This window comes from Elaeis guineensis, chromosome 6 (genome assembly GCF_000442705.2).
Source record: "Elaeis guineensis isolate ETL-2024a chromosome 6, EG11, whole genome shotgun sequence".
Taxonomy (NCBI): domain Eukaryota; kingdom Viridiplantae; phylum Streptophyta; class Magnoliopsida; order Arecales; family Arecaceae; genus Elaeis; species Elaeis guineensis.
In genome coordinates, this window is record NC_025998.2 from 12,384,220 (window position 1) to 12,399,869 (window position 15,650).

A 15,650-nucleotide genomic window follows, 5' to 3' on the forward strand; every position below is an offset into this window, starting at 1 on the left:
CTGAACCACTTTTCTAGACACCAGTCAAACTTACTAACCCTAACCTAGTCCAACTCTCAGGATCCCTTGTCCTATTGAGCTCGAGAGTCCTTAGGGGCCAACGTCTAATTGATTTTAAGTTAAGATTTAGGTCAATGCAATATGCACGATGGTGATTTGTGGGTCAAGAAAGGATGATGAAATCTCCACCTTATCTTGTTTAGGGTTTGTGCCCTTAAGATGTTTTATGGACTTATGCAATACAAGAAGAAAAGGTGATCAGATTTGGTAGTTAATCAAGAGTAAATTGATTTGTTTTATTTTTTAGATTTTGTGATTAAGTATCTAATTTTCTAAGTAGATTATGAGGTGTCAATATAGAGTTTTTTTTTTTGAAAGAAAGTAAGTTTGACTAAGAAAATAAGTAAATTAGAAAGCAAATAAAAAAAAACTAAGAATAAGATAATTTTTTTTAATAAAAAAATAATCATGCCTAGATCCCTAGCAATGGTGCCAAAATTTGATCGCTGTCGTAGGCGGTCAAAAATAAAAACCAACTCAAACTATATAGATAGGGTGAGTAGAGATCATTTTCACGAGGATCGAGGGTGATTATCTTTTTTTTAAAGAAGAAATAAAAGAGAATTTTTGAGAAGGATTAAATAGAAATAAAATAGCAAGAATTAAATTAAAAATATAAATTAATTTATGAAAGAAAATAAGTCAAAGAAATAATCCAAAAATTTTAAATCCCCCATGCAAATTAGATTTATTTATTTATTTTTTTATGTTGCAATATTAATTCTTGTGGTTAAGATATTAGCATAGCTTATCTCTAAAGGATACGGACTGTATCAGTAGATTACAGTTCATCTTGTTAGAGTATAAACTATTTAAATTCAATTACAAGATATAAGATTTAATCTAACATATCACGATCTCTCTCTAAAGTATGTACTGTATTTAGAGATCATGATACGTCAATAGAGAGTATAGGTCGTGTTGGCTGGATCAATACCTCAAAAAAAAATAAAAATATATGAAATAAAAATATAATTTTATTACATAAAAATTAAATATAGAAAAAAAAATAAAATTCATTTACAGGCTTCTCGTATTCCTGGATTGAAGGAATTTAGCCATGCATCAAGATCTCTAGCTCCATAATCTCCCAATATTTAATCCCTAAAGCTCCTTGATTTTTTTCTCTATTTTTTTCTTGCTTTTTTTTTAATTTTTTTTCTCCCTACTCTTATTCCCAGACCTTCTATTTATAGATGAATTTTTTATATTTTTTGATAGGAAAAGGAATCCTAAAACCCTTAGAATTCGTATAATACTTTTTACATTAATTTTTGACCGTCGGATCGCCTTTGAATCGCCCAGATCAGTCCAAAATTTGATGTTTAAATCCTTATCAAAGTCAGATGCATTTTTGACCATCCGATCGTGCTCCAGATGGAATTCTAGCTATTGGATCGTGCAATTTAACTCCTTAACAAAGTCAAAAACCACCACAGCCGTTGGATCGAGCTTTAGATTTGATCTGGACCGTCGATCAGTGCAAAAAGCCTTTCTTCCACTGTGGATCGTGCTTGTGGACCATGTATTGTTCCTGTGGACCGCGCCTTTGATTCTATGGACCGAGCGGCCGGTCCACCATGCATCGAAGGTAATTTTCAATATTTTTTAGGATATTTTGGCTTGATTTTCACTCTAATTTTTGCCTGAAAAAATTAGAAAAAATATGCATTAAATTTTTTATTAATTTTTTAATATTTTGATACTTAAATTTTTAATTAAATTAACATCTTTTTTTCATAAATATGCTCTAATTTTATTTTTTTTAAAATTATTTATTTTTATAGAAAAATCTAATTTATTCATAAAATTAGGTTTTTAAGAAGATGTTAGCACCATAAATTACCAAAAATACCTTCAATAAATATAAAAATATACCACTTATCATCTCACTTTTTATGGTGCTAAATTATCGGACCATAATTATAGAGTTAGTGGGTCATTAATCTCCACTAATTATCGTGACACGTCGATAACTGTTTATAACGGTTACAACATGTTGAGCAGATTGGCCGACTATATGTCAATAATATTGGTATGTTGGTAGTCCGAATGACCATCGACTAGTAATTCTGATATGCCGACAGTTTTAGGTCGGTGGTTATTCAAGTTATCTGCTGTCGATCGGTAGTAGCCGAATGTCAGTTAATCTACCGACCATGAGTTGATGTGATTTGTTCAGTCAGCCAATGCATAGTCAGAGTTGTATGTTCGGTTGGTCTATTTTTGTTGAGTCGAAGTCGGGGGTCGGTTGACTTGAGTCAAGGGTCGATTGACTTATCCCAACAGTTACCCCCTACTCCCAAGTTCAAGGTGATTCGACGTGTGCCACCACGTGGTTTGTCACATTAGATGAAGGGAGTCATTTCATGTCATATCAAACCCCGATTTGGCTGCTAGCTTCTTCGGGATATGAACGTCGGCTGTTTTATCATTTTGGTAAGTACAGAATCATCATTAGACTATCATATTGATAGGATGATTCGATATCGGATGTCACTGTCAGACGTCATTTTGACAAGATGATTTGGCATCGAATGATCTGATTCTGATAAGTAGATCTTTGTCACGTGTCCGAATGTCATTGGGTCGGAGCCATTCACACAGATAATGATGATGTGGCTCGATCTGGAGTAGATGCATCAAACCGTCCGATCAATTGTCAGCTCAGATGTCACCACGTGTCAACATCTAGTGAGACTCTGATTCGATCTTGACCGTTAAGGGATCCTATATATATAGGGTCACTTTCAGCTAACCTTTTACTTTTCATTTGTCTTTTTTGCTATGGAAGCTCTATTGGAGGATCGTCCCAGCGTCTGAAGGCTCTTTCCTTCTCATCTTCCTTTTTAAGTTTCAGGTTAAGTTCTTTGTCTTTTTTGAGTCATTCTTCATCTCCTTTAGTCTTCTTCTCTTCAATGGCTAGGGGTTCTTCTTCTTGGGATGGTCGGTTGGAGAATCCAACTGACGACTCTCTGTCGGGTCCGAAAGTGGAGGCTTCTTCACTTTTGGAACTAAACATTGAGCGGCTTCGGAAACAATATCGCATCCTGAAGCAATATCAGCTCTTCACCCCTGGTGCTGATGGTCGGGTGAACGCCCCTCCTTCGGACCAGATGGCCTTTTATGTCGAAGATCTTCAGATGGATCTTCGATTTCTGATTCAAAAGTTTATCCAAAATATTTTAGACTACTATGGTCTCTATCCTGCCCAACTAGCATCGAATTCTGTCTGACTAATAATCAACTTTACTCTGTTGTATCGGTTACTGCTGACCGAACCTCATCCTTCCCTTTTTCATGCTTTCTTTGTCCTCCGACCTCATCCCAAGATCAAGGGTTGGTGGTTCTTCAACTTTCGAAAAGGCCTCTCTTTCATTATCGATCTTCTATCATCCATCTATGGATGGAAGAATCAATTTTTTTTTGCTTCTTCCTCTCTTCCTTGGGGTTTTTCTTCTCGCTGGGGCAATCCAAGAACTGGTCCCAACGATAACAGTCGGATGGAGGTCGACGATCGGGAGGACTTCCATCAGCTGAAGGATATGACGGTCCCACCGTAAAGAAAACTTATGACCGAACAGGCTCTCTATGATGCTGGTCTTAGTTCGATCACCAACTTAGGTATAGTATAGTCGGTCACTTCCAACTTTATTCTTCTTTTGTTTGTTTCTGGAGTGTGTTGACTTTCATTCTGATTACAGCCATGCAGCCGAGGGCGCAAGTGTCAAGTGCCGATATTCGTCAGCATGCTGTTAGAAAGATGGCAGCGTCTGAGGCTGGACCTTCCCGACCATCGAAGAAGAGTCGAGCTGCTGTTTCAATGCTGGGTCGAGCTGCTATTTTGATGCTGGCTCGAGCTGCTGCTTCAACGTCGGGTCGAGCTGCTGCTTCAACGTCGGGTCGAGCTGCTGCTGGGTTTGCTGTTATTGGAAGCTTTTGACCACCTCCATCAGAACATTCATCTGCTGCACGAGTGCAATGATTTGGGCATCCATGGTGACCATGGGATGCGAGAAACTGGGCTCTACTATCGGAGGTGGGAGAGGAGCATCTTTCTGGTGGGAAGAGTGCCTCACCGAGCTAGTTGAATGTTGGGCTCTGGTTTTTAGCATGATTGATTACAGATTTCTTTCCTTCCTGACGCGTCAATCTGTTGCGGTCAACTCTCTGTCGCCTGTTGCCGGTGATGAGCACTTGCAAAATAGCATCCTCATAGATCGGAGTTATGTTCGGCGGAGATCCTCCGATGCTTAAGTCAGAGAGAGAATTGATGAATAGTAGTAGATTTGAGTGTTGAGAGTAGTAGAGCTCTAGCTCAGAAGTATCTTATCGGTGCTGTTCACTTACCTTCTTTTTATAGACGATTCTGATATAACCATCGAGCACGTGGTCTCATTTTTTATAGCGCTAAATTATCGGACTATAATTATGGAGTTAGTGGGGAGTTAATGGGTCGTTAATCTCCACTAATTATCGTGATACGTAGTCGATAACTGTTCATCACAGTTATAGTATGTTGAACAAACTGGCTATATGTCGGTAATATCGGTATGTCGGTAGAATGCCCGAATGACCATCGGCTAGTAATTCTAATATGCCGACGGTTTTAGGTTGGTGATTGTTCAAGTTATCTGTTGTCGATCGGAAGTAGCCGAATGTCAGTCGATTTGTCGATCATGAGTCGGTGTGATTTGTTCAATCAGCCAATGCATAGTCGGAGTTGTATGTTCGATTGATCGGCTTTTATTGAGTCGAAGTCGGAGGTCAGTTGATTTGAGTCGAAGGTCGATTGACTTACCCCAACAAGTATAAAGATCATAAGACTTTTAAAACATAACTTCATCGGCCAACAAAGGTACGGGTTCAAGCACTTCTCTTATACATTATTGAGGAAAAAAAAAAGAACTAATAAGAACTAACAAATCTACTATGGCACAATCAGTGAACATGACAATGCTGGCTTGCCCCCACACAAGCTAATAGAAGCAGTATGGCATAATTAGAGAATTAGATATCTAAAATAATGTCATTTATCCAGTAATTTTAAATTTTTTGGTTCAATAAACTAAATTCATCAAAATTATGACATATCTATCAGTGTGATTTTATGAGATCACCACTCTAGTGCCACGAATAAGTTTTAAGTACAAGTTTTACCTTATTCATCCACAGAAAAGTAACAGAATTAATTTAGAGAACAGTCAATTTCTTCTCCCGTTCGCAACATTAGACAGTTTATATGGTTTCTTATCAATTTGAAAATTCTGTATAAACAACACCGTATAGTTCTGAGGGAAAGATTAAAATTTATTCAGTCTTGATATGAGAATATTATTTTCAATAATGAATAAATACAAATATTTCATGTGATATGGCACATATATAAACCCAAAACTATGTGTAGAGCAGTTTATCCATCAATCGATTCATGCATCATAAATCATATAATTATCACTGCATTAAAATGACATGTGCTAATGCTAACTGATGCAATACAAGCATAGATGCATATATATGATAGTCATTATTTCCTGTGTTTATGACCTGCAAATTAAAGATAATCAATCATTGATCAACAAATTATCACAGTAGCCAAAATCAACTGGCCAAGTTTGAACGAAGTACATGCCAAATTATAACAGATACTTCCTTTGTTCCACATCACAAAGTTGTTGGCGTTCAATAAACATAACTATAATCATGAAGGACACATTTCAGCATTTTTAAGCAAACTGACTTAATCCAATCGGCACAAAGAAAACAGAAACTAAAGACATAAATATAACATGTAAAGGCCCAGATGGGGCGAAGAGGAACCTCTAACCATGACAGAAAAACAAAAAGATTATATTAAAAAGATAAAAATATAGATAAACATCAAAAAGGAAAATCAGTGCCAACAACAACGTGAAAGAAGAATCATATGCCAGTGTTTAATTTCAAGGACAAAATGAGACACGGACCCCTAACTGCCCCTGTCACTGAAATAATCTATCAAGCATTAAAGACAGTGAATAAGGTATACATCTCTATTTTTTTTCTTAAAAAAAAATTTTTTTCAAAAGAAAACAGATCTCAAATACTGTTAGGATTTGACGCTTCGAGATTCGGTCCACATTGAACCTACAGCGAGGTTCGCGACGAAAAACGGAGTCCAACAAGACCAAGATCATCCCAAACGGAGTTTGGATGGAGAAGATATGTGTTTTTGAAGTCGGCACGCAACCCAAGGCGGTGGAGGACCGCCGGCGGCGGCACGGCCGCAGGAGGCAGGATGCCACCTAGGGGCCCGACCCAGCATGGGGCGTGCGGCCCGGCCCAGGCGCACGCACGCGGGGTAAGGCCCGGCCCAGGCGCACGCACGCGCCCAAGGCGCCCGGTGTAGGTGCGGCCCAGGGCCGCGCGTGCGAGCCAGCCTAGGCCCAGATGCCGTGCCTGGGGCCTATACCCTGGTCCACGGCGTAGCGCATGGACCGTGTGGGTGTTTCCCACTCGTTTCACACGGTCTACGGCACTGTTCCATGGATCGGTGCATGATTGGACGGCTTTGGGAGCTCCCGATCACGATCCAACGGTCTGGACTTGATCAGGGGTTTGTTTGGGCCTGTTCAGGAGATCTAAACCTAATCTAATTAGGTTTAAGCCCTTTAAAAGGGCCTGATCGGTGAACAAAAGGTGTGGTGGCTCATTTTGGCTTCGTACGGCCGTGGAAAATCCAGAGAACAGAGGCAGTGGTTGTGGCGGCTTGTTTTTTCTCACTGAAAAAATCCTGTGGACGCGCCGTACAGAAGCCTAAACCCCGTGAAGAAGAGAGAGAGCTGCCGTATGCTATAGAGAGAAGGAGCAGGGCTCTTGGACAGCGGACAATGGTCGCTTCAGGGGTTCAGGGGGTCTTCCAAGAAAAGAGCTTTTGTGAAGGAGAACTTTCTGTGAGGAAAAAATTGGATGTACGAGGGTTAAGGGTGAGATCTCCCCTTACAAATTTTTTTTTTCATAATAAAATTTGTATGCCCTGTAGAAGCGAGCCCTTTTGTGGCTGATCCATATATTTTAATTATTTTTATTTTATTTCTTCTTTTTTTCTGCTGCATCGCATAGTATGGAAAAGATCTTGAGAGGTGGTAACCTGACCAGACATGCACCCAACAAATACCAATCCTTCGCTCAACAAAACCGAAGAAGAAATTTTTAATCCTTATATCCGTACAAGAGAACCTAAAACCAATAAGATTTACCCATTTAGAATCAAGAAAATAAAGCAGTCCTTTAATGCGTACGCAATCGGAACATATGCTCCATTATTGCTTTAAACCAACAAAAGCATTTTCTAACGTTTATATAGCTTGACTGAAGGCCATCGTGCAATCAAACTAACAGAGCACCAGGAACTCCCAAGGTGAAGAAGAAAACCAACGAAAACTCCACGCTTAGGGTTATATAATATCCGAGTCTCGTCATTGGGTCTTTTTTTTTTTTTCATTTCTCTGAGATCTATGTGAAGGAAAGCATCTAAGGTCGGTCGGCGAGAAAACATAGGGGAAGACGAAACTCCACGCTTGGGGTTATATAATATCCGAGTCTCGCCGCATGGCATATAGAAAAGGTATTTTAAAACCTTACATGTCAACATGAAATCACTCTTAATACCTATGTATTATTTTATTATTATTATATAGATGGATTCTAATAACAGGGAATAAGATCCTTTCTCGCGACTCGTGAGCCGCAACTCTTCGAGATGCTTCTCTCTTCAGGGCCTCGGGCCTCCTCCTCCATAGCAGCAGCCTCCAACCAGATGATGGCGACCTTTCGAGCTGCGGCAGCCATCGCCTCCTCCTCCTGCATTGGCAACACCAGGCTCACGGGTGGATGTGAAACACAATGGTAGCCACGTTACCGAGATTTGCCTCCGAGCCACTTATCTCATGGGCTAGATCTCCACTAAAACCCTCAGCAACCTCACCACCCTCCAGATGGTCAACCTCCTCTTGGACGCCCTCTCAGGCCCCCTCTTGGACGCCCTCTCAGGCCCCCTCCCATTGGACCTCACTAGCTGCAAGGAGCTCCGGATTGTCTAACTTCAAGGGAACCGCTTCTCCAGCGGCGGCCTCCAACCAGGTGATGGTGACCTTCCAAGCGATGGTGGTGGCGATGGCCTCCTCCTCCGTCGGTGATATCATGCTCGTGGGTGGATGTGAAATATACGATGGTGGCCACGTTACCCAGATCCACCTCCCGGTCACCCGTCTTGTGGGCTAGATCTATGCCAGAATACTCGGCAACCTCATCGCCCTTCATGTGGTCAGCCTCTATCGAAACGCCCTCTTCAGCCCCTTCCTGCTGGATCTCGTCAGCTATAACAAGCTCCGAATTGTCTACCTCCAAGAAATTCGCTTCTCTAGTGAGATCCCTGCCAACCTGTTCTTCCTTGATAAGTTGGTTCTACTCAAGCTCGCCATCAACAACTTCACCGGTAGCAGTGTTGGGGAAGGGGAGAGAGATGGCCGGATGCATTAGGGTTAGATTTTTCTTGAATTATTTTAGAGAGGGAAGAGAACTAGTGTGGGCCGTGTACTAAAAACTTAATTGGACCGGCTCAATTGGATTCAGGTGAGGCTCGGGTTGGGCTCAGATCTAAATTTTTCAAAAATCTTTGGACCTAAGCATAGTCCAAAGTCCAATAAAAAATTTTGGGCTGGGCCCAAACAGGAATGTGTTCCAACCGGCCCAACCCACTTCCAGCCCTATGTACTAGCTTGGGTTTTCAGTATCAAGCAATTTCTCTGTAGTTGCTGTTGTCTCTGCTATCTTTTGGTATGGGCATTTCAGTAATGGCTTATTTGGGATATTTGTCTATGGCTGCTAATGATCCACCATCTTTATATTCGATCATGGCACGATAGCTGTGCTTCTTCACCTTCTTTATTTAGCTCTTCTTCTCAGGGCTTTAACTCCCGTTTTCATCCTCCCCTCTCTTTTGTCACTAGCAATCATTCAACTTTAATTACTTCCAAGTTATATTTGGGCAATCTCTTTTGGACATACATGTGCCTATCATTATTGTTGTAGTCAATCCTCTATTGCACCTAGCTCCAACGAAGAGTAACCTACAAAAGAAGTCCACAATCCACAATTGTGTCCGGAGGGGATCCTCTGATACTTAAGTCAGTGAAAAGTGATGAACAGCAGATAGAATATTCAAAGTGACAGAATATCAGATTAAAAGTGTCTTACTAATGCTGTTCATTTATCTTCCTTTTATAGACGAGTTATTGGTAACCATTAATAATGGTTAGGTATATGGGTCCCACTTATTTTGAAATTATGTGATTGTGGGATGGGTAGTTAGTGCCTACTGATAATCGTGTATATAGCCGTTACATGCCTTTCATATGGTAGTTTTCAATATATCGATTATATATCATTAATCTTGATGTACTAATTGTATGTCGGTACATATGGTATATCGGCTAACTATCGGTTGGTTATTTTGATGTACCGACTAGTCAGCAGTCATCATAGTTGACTTGGTTCCAGGTAGAAGTTGATCGAGAATCTCTGACTATATGTCAGTGTAACTGATTGATAATCGGATTGTTTTCTCGTTACACTGCTTGAGAGTTGAGTGATATGTTGTAATTGAGTCGGAACTCATTCTGCAGTGTAGTTTTTATGGTCCATCGTCAGTCGCTAACATATGGTTGATTAGCCGATTGTGAATCGGGGGGGGAGTAGATTCGATTGCCCCAACAATTGCCCCCACTCCCAAGTCCAAGACGGCTTGACACGTGGCTTGACATGTGGAATGAAGTAAGTTGTCATGTATTATCTTAAGCCTCGATTCACCTCAGGCATTAATGATTTCTTTAAAATCGAAAGATTTTAGCCATTTTGTCATTTTGATGTCATACGACCATCATTAGGATGTTTATTCGAGAAGATGGTTAGACGGTTGGATGATCCGATCGATTTGATTCTGACTAGTTGATTGCCGCCACGTGTCTAGCTATTATTGGTTCTTAACTGTTCACAGATAGAGATGGCATGGCATGATCAGATGGTAGGTGCATCGAACCGTCTGATCAATGGGCAGTTTTGATGTAGCCACCTATCAAAATCTAAAGCAATCTTGATTTAAACAAATTCATCTCAGCCGTTGAGGGTTTTATATATATAATGTCGCTTTCATTTGGATTTTCTGCTTCTTTGCTTGTCATTCTCTTACAACTGAGGGCCTTTCTTTGGATGTCAAAAGCTTCAAATGTCTAAGAGTCTTCTTCCTTATGTCTTCATAGTTTTCAAAGCATCTCTTAGCTTCAGGTTAGGCTTCTCTTTCTTCTCTTCCCTTTCTAATCTTTCTTAGTTTCTTTTCCCACTATTTTTGATGGCTAATAGCAGTAGGAAGGGTAAGAAAAAGGTTAGAGTAGATGAGCCAGTTGATGATTCTTGAGATCGTCGATCGGGTGATCCGATTGATGATTCTCTTTTGGATTTAGACATGGAAGTTCCTTTCTCATCCGGATCCAATATTGATCAGCTTCGAAAATAATATCATATCCCAAAGCAATTTCAGCTCTTTGCATCGGGTCTGGATGGTCGGGTGAGTTCTTTTCCTCTGGGCTAGGTGGCAATTTATGTGGAGGATCTTCGTACTGGTCTTCATTTTTTGATTTCGAAGTTTGTCTGTAATCTCCTTGATTATTATGGTCTTTGTCCTGCCTAATTAGCCTCGAATTTCAATCGATTAATCATCAGTTTTACGTTATTATGCCATATGATCCTGATCAACCCTCGGCCTTCTCTTGTTTGTGCTTTGTTCATTCTTCGTTCTCACCCAAAAGCCAAGAGTTGGTGGTTCTTCAATCAGAGGAAAGGTCTGTCCTTTATTTTTGACCTTTTTTCATCCATCCATGGGTAGAAGAAGCAATTTTTTTTATTTCTTCTTCTCTGCCTTGGGGCTTTTTTTCTTCTTGGAGAAATCCAAGGATAAGTCCTAATGAATATAGTCGGATCAAAGTCATCGATCGAGAAGACTTTCTCCGACTAAAAGATATGGAAGTCATTGCACAACGGGAGCTATTGATGGAGCAAACTTTTTACGACGTTGGACTTAGTTCGGTGACTTTCCTAGATATAACTCAGCTGGTCTTTCATTTTATTTTTTATTTAGCTTCGAATTTCGTAACTGATTCATTTTATCTTTTGATTGTAGCTATGTGACCAACAGCGTGAGTTTCAGTGGCCGATATCTGACAGCATGCCACCAAAAAGAGAGCAGTGGCTGGTGCAAGGTCATCCCGAGCATCGAAGAAAAGTCAGGCTAAGACACATTCGGCTATAGTGAGGGAGACACTCCATCAGTAGTCATCCCAAAAATTGAACCCATCATCACACTGTCGGCTCTGATAGTGCTTCCACTAGTTGAAGCACCACCTTTTCGAGGGGAATCAAACAAGGATGATGATGTTGCGGTCATCATACCAGCATCGATAAGGACAATGTCGGCTATAGCATCATCGATAGGGGGTCGAACATAAATTGCACCTGAATTAGAACCGGCCACCGCGGTGCTGATGGTAACTCAGGCATCCTCAATAGGGCCGATACTATCTCGGGCACCCTCAATGCCCAAATAGATGGTAGCCTCAAGCGAGCGACCACCCATTGGAGAGCGGGGAAAGGCACCAACTGTCTCAACTGATGACAGATCGTCGATGAGCTTCACAGTGCTCTTCAACATTCAGATTCTTACAGGTGAGTCGGCCTTGGAGAATCCGAAATTGATCAAGTGACTCATCGAAACTGTACTTCTCCCGACTAATAGGAAGAGCAGGAAGGATCGGATAGTGTCCAAGATATTTTCATCTTTTTATCTGATGATGCTCTGCGTAAGTCGATACTTTACTCTTTTTTTTTTGTCTGCTTTATCTGGCTTATCTTTTTTTCTTTTTAGCTAGCACATGATATGCAGACATTGGAGAGTGGATACCAAAAAATTACTGACTTTCATTGAATGTGAATGGACAAAATTGCGGCCGCCAATGCTGAGAAAGCTGCAGCCACTGAATGGCTTCAGGTGGCAATTGAATGAAGAAAAAAGTAACAAGAGGAGAACTCTCACATGAAGGTAGAACTGGAGTCGGTAAGAGCCGAGTTAGAGTCGGCAAGGGGCGAGTTGCAATTGGTTCATGCCGTGTTAGAATCGACACAGCAGACCGTCAAGTCCCAGAAGTCTCGGATTAAAAAGAAGAAGCATGAAGTTAATAGGCTTCAGAAAGAATGTGACGGTTGCACCAAAGAACTGGAGGAAGAAAAAAGAAGTATCGGGCCATCGAGGCAAGGTTGGCACTGGCTGATGCAGAGTCGGCCTCCGCTAAGGAGGAAGCACAATCGGCCAAGGATGCTCTCAATCGAGCACGGGAGCAAGCCGTCGAGGATTACAAAGAATTTGAAGACTTCAAAAATGAAATCTTTGAGGGTGGCTATACATCTTATTGTGTCGGCTATGAAGACGGTAGGGATGCGATTGAAAAATTATACTCGAACTTGGACCTGAGCAGTATCACCGTCCCTACTCCAGAAGAAGAAGAAGTTATGGAAGGGGTAGTCCTGACTGAGGAAGCTAAATTGGTTGCGCCAGAGTCTACTCCAGTTTTGAGGAAGCCATGCCTGAGTTGGTCAGGATAGAGTCGACTACTATTGAAGGTCATAAAATCGGAGCTGCAGCGGCTACTGACACAGCTGAGGAAGAAACCGACTGGTGACCAGTGTAGATTTTTTTTTCTTTTTTATAATCAGATAATAGTCCAACTTATTTTTGTAATTAGACTTTGGATCCAAGTTTGTAATCCGTTGCTCATGAATGAAAAAAAAATTCAATTGTTGAAAATTTTCTAAGTATGGAACTTCTTGTCTGTCACCTTTTTGAACGTGATGTTCATCATTACCGATATAGTCAAATATCAGTCAGATAATCGAATGCTAATCAAACAGCTGAATATTAGTCGAAGTGCTGAATGATGATCAGTAATTGAAGTTATAGAATTCATCTGTTAGTCAGATACTAGCCAACTGAATTTTACATGCAAATTTTCTTAAGTATAGTTGGATGTTAGTCGACTAAACTTTAGGCATAAATTTTTCTAAGATTTGATAGATGACGGTTAGCTGAATATCTTTCGACTAACCGAAGTTGAGTTGATTTATTATTCCATTCAATGGATCCGGAAACCCACCATCGACTCCGGTGAGGTCTCCGGCGAGTATTTGAGATGAACACGATGAGGACATCCACGGCTTCAAAAGAAAAATTCGAGAAAAATAAAAAGAGAAATCCGGTGCTCGTCGTGGCTAGCCATGGAGAAGGGAAGGGGGATTTTATAGAGGTCTTCTTAGGGTTCCTTGTGGCTCTAGGAGTCCTCCTCCCAATCGAATGCGGGAAAGAAGAAGAAGACTCCAAAGAGATTTTTTTTTTTTTCCCTCATATGCGCTTGATTCAGGGCCCAATTGGGCCGAGTGTTACAACATACGAGCTTCTTAGATGACAGCAAGCAGAATACGAGGGAGCAACAAGCCCAATAAAACACCACTCATCCACCATCCAGCGATCTAACAGAACCACATCCAACAGCTCCATTAACCTATCCTAGGGACAGACCCGAACGCAAATAATAGATCTCTGCCTTAGAGACAAGCTCGAGATACTTAAAAAATTCAAAAAAAGAAACTTAAAACAATAGCAAAAAAGGAACTCCTCTGTCAACAGCATAACTTGGAACTCTAGCATGAATTGAATGATTGTAGGATCAATAACCGGATTCATAACGTATTTTTTGCACTCCAACAAGTCTGGTAGGATCAAAAATAAGTACCCTTTCAAGAGCATCAACTGTAGCTCAAAACAGAATTCTTAATTCCTGTATCACTAATAACACGAAAGACAGAACAAAAAGAAAATAGCACCCTCAGTTACTAGAAAAATTTCCAAAAGAGGCTAGATTGTTTCCAACTTTAATCCCTGCAGAACAGCTCACCACCGTTAAAAGAGGAACCCGATCTCTCTGAGAATTCAAGCACCATTGGACATGGAAACCATTCAATCAATTTAACAAAAATTTGATAATAAAATCATATTACATCTTTATCAACCATAGACATTAAGGCCACCCAATAACCGAAATCCAAACCCAGCCACATCAAACGGACGAAACCTCCAACCTTTTGAACAAAACAACAGATGACACAAAATTTAGACCAGCTCCTATTGCACTCGCACTAGATAGGCATCTCATGACGGCAGAGAGGGCAAAGGTGACTTTTCTCTAGCCACCGAACGAGGCAGCCACCATGGAAGACATGCTTGCAAGGCATTCGCCTCACCTCCATCTCGAACTCAAACTCCTCCAAACATATCGAACACCTGTTCTCTTCATACTCACCTCCAACACCATTGTACTTCACCACCTCCAGCTCCTTGATTGAAGCCTCTGATGCCGGAACACCACCAAAGTCCCCTCCTCCAATTTCTTGATCAGAAATATTTGTCACCTGCTCAACCATCTCGTGCTCCACGTCGAGCATCAGACGAGCCATGTTGCGGATACGTATATCAATGGTTAACTCCAGCTCTTGGACACCAAATTTGACAGCGATTTGGCCTGCATTGGCAGCATAGTTGGTGATCTTCTCCTCCCAGAACCGCTGTGTTTTGTATCGTCGTACCAAGTATGGGAAAGGATTTCACGGATCGTAGGATTAAGAACTTGTGGATCCACCAAGTGGCCGAATTCAAGGAAAAAAGAGAACTCAGGCGGGCAGGCCAAGCTTTCACCTCCATCGCTGAACTCGTAGACGTGAAGGTGGAGGTTCACAGGGGCCAATACCATTGCTGATGCCCCGAATTTTCCCCTTGAGCGAAGCACTGACGTACGTAGTAGTGTCGCCGAAATTGAACGCCACCGTCGCCATGATCGTCGTTTGGGAGAGTCGATCGCTATTGCTTCTTGTCAACTCTTCTCTCACTCCTCCTGGTCGTCTCTTCCGGTGATGCAGTTGAGTATCCAAGCTTTCCGTGGAGAGCCGAGGAGTTTCCCTTGGATTATTTATATAGGGGGCTGGGGTTTCTATTTTACCCAAATCCTAATCGGATAGTGAATCCCGATCTGAATTGGAGTAGGACTCGTCGCCTGGGCGGACTTAGTACAAGTTCGAAAGCAGTCCAAACGGTTATTGCTTTCGTTGCCTCCTAATCTGAATTGGAGTGGGACACGTCTCCTTGGGGGGACTTGCCGGGTTTAAATTCTGAGCATGTCGGAGCTCAATCGATTTATGTGTGCAATTACAAGAAGAAGACGCCAGATCCACTCTGTTCTCTCTCCCACATTCCCAATCTGTTTGTTAACTAATCTAAACCGAGTCCAACTTATTCCTTTAAATTTTTCAGTCAGATATTTATATACAAGAGAGCTTAGATAGGGATGGCAATGGATAGAGTTTGGATCGGATATTATACCACTTATCCCCAAATCCGAACTTAAATCCTATATCCAAATCCTACCCGATATCCGATCGGATTAAAAAAAAAAAAA